General features: G+C 55.5%; 1 protein-coding gene across 1 annotated transcript in view; it reads left to right on the forward strand.

The window, feature by feature from the left end:
* The window catches only part of RAB11FIP5 (RAB11 family interacting protein 5 (class I)), a 24048-nt gene that overhangs the window by 3798 nt on the left and 19255 nt on the right, over positions 1–995 (forward strand). The window lies entirely within an intron of this gene.

Raw genomic sequence — 995 nt, forward strand, 5'->3', positions numbered from 1 at the left:
CCCTTTCTCATCCCACCCCAGCCTTCCCTCCTCCCGATTATGAATCTCTAATTGTTCTTGCTTCGCGTGATGATTCATCCCTCCAAATCCTCAGCACTGTATTTGTGGCACACAAAACGTGGTGTTCGTGCTGTTTCTGTGCGGGCTTTATCGTGACAGTGTGTCACCCCCGTCCATCCCTGTAGCCCCTGGCAGGTGAGCTGGCGGTCCAGAGGTCGACCGAGAGCCCAGTGCGGTTATCATTGCTCAGTAAGAGGGAGAAAACGGGGTTAAAAGCAGCCAGGGAAGATAACTAGCAGTTGAGAGCTGGTTGAATCTACAGGGTTGATTTATTATAGGGATTTTCTAATCTGGGCTGACTTTAACCTAATTTATTAAGCAGAAGGGTTTTAATTCAGTCTAAGCCTCCTTTAATGAGGCTCATGGTTTATTCAACCTAACCAGATTCCCACACGGGTTAAACTGCTTTTAAAGTGCTCCTCAGACATAAGTGAGGGGGTGAGCACATGGCTCAATGCGGCTTCAGAACAGGGGCAGCCCCAAATGTCCTCCTCTTCTCACCCCACAAGAAGATGCTGTGCTCGTAGTGATCTTTAAGGCCAACGGGAGGCAAGAGCGTGCTGCCGCCCCCCTTCTCAAGGACCGAAGGCCATGTGTCCTTGTCCTGCCTGCCACACGCGGTCCCTTGAGAGGACCATGTGCTGTCGGTGCGAGGATGGGAGAGGAGCCGCAAGGGCTGGTAAGGCTCGGTCCTGCCCGCTGCCAGTGCTCCCAGCTGCACGGGCAGAGCTGGGGACACCGAGGCAGGCGGGGAGCTGCTCCCCTGAGTCACGAATATCCCATCTCGCAGGGCCTGGAGCTCTTTTCCCCCCGAAGCCTTTTGTTGGGGAGCGAAGCCCGGCTCGCACGGGGGAGGCGATGGGGAACGGAAGGACCAGGCAGGACGTGGGCTCTCAGTCCTCGAGCTGCTCCGGCAGCAGGAGAAATGAATGTGA

This window comes from Pygoscelis adeliae, unplaced genomic scaffold, assembly GCF_000699105.1.
Source record: "Pygoscelis adeliae isolate BGI_AS28 unplaced genomic scaffold, ASM69910v1 Scaffold273, whole genome shotgun sequence".
NCBI lineage: Eukaryota > Metazoa > Chordata > Aves > Sphenisciformes > Spheniscidae > Pygoscelis > Pygoscelis adeliae.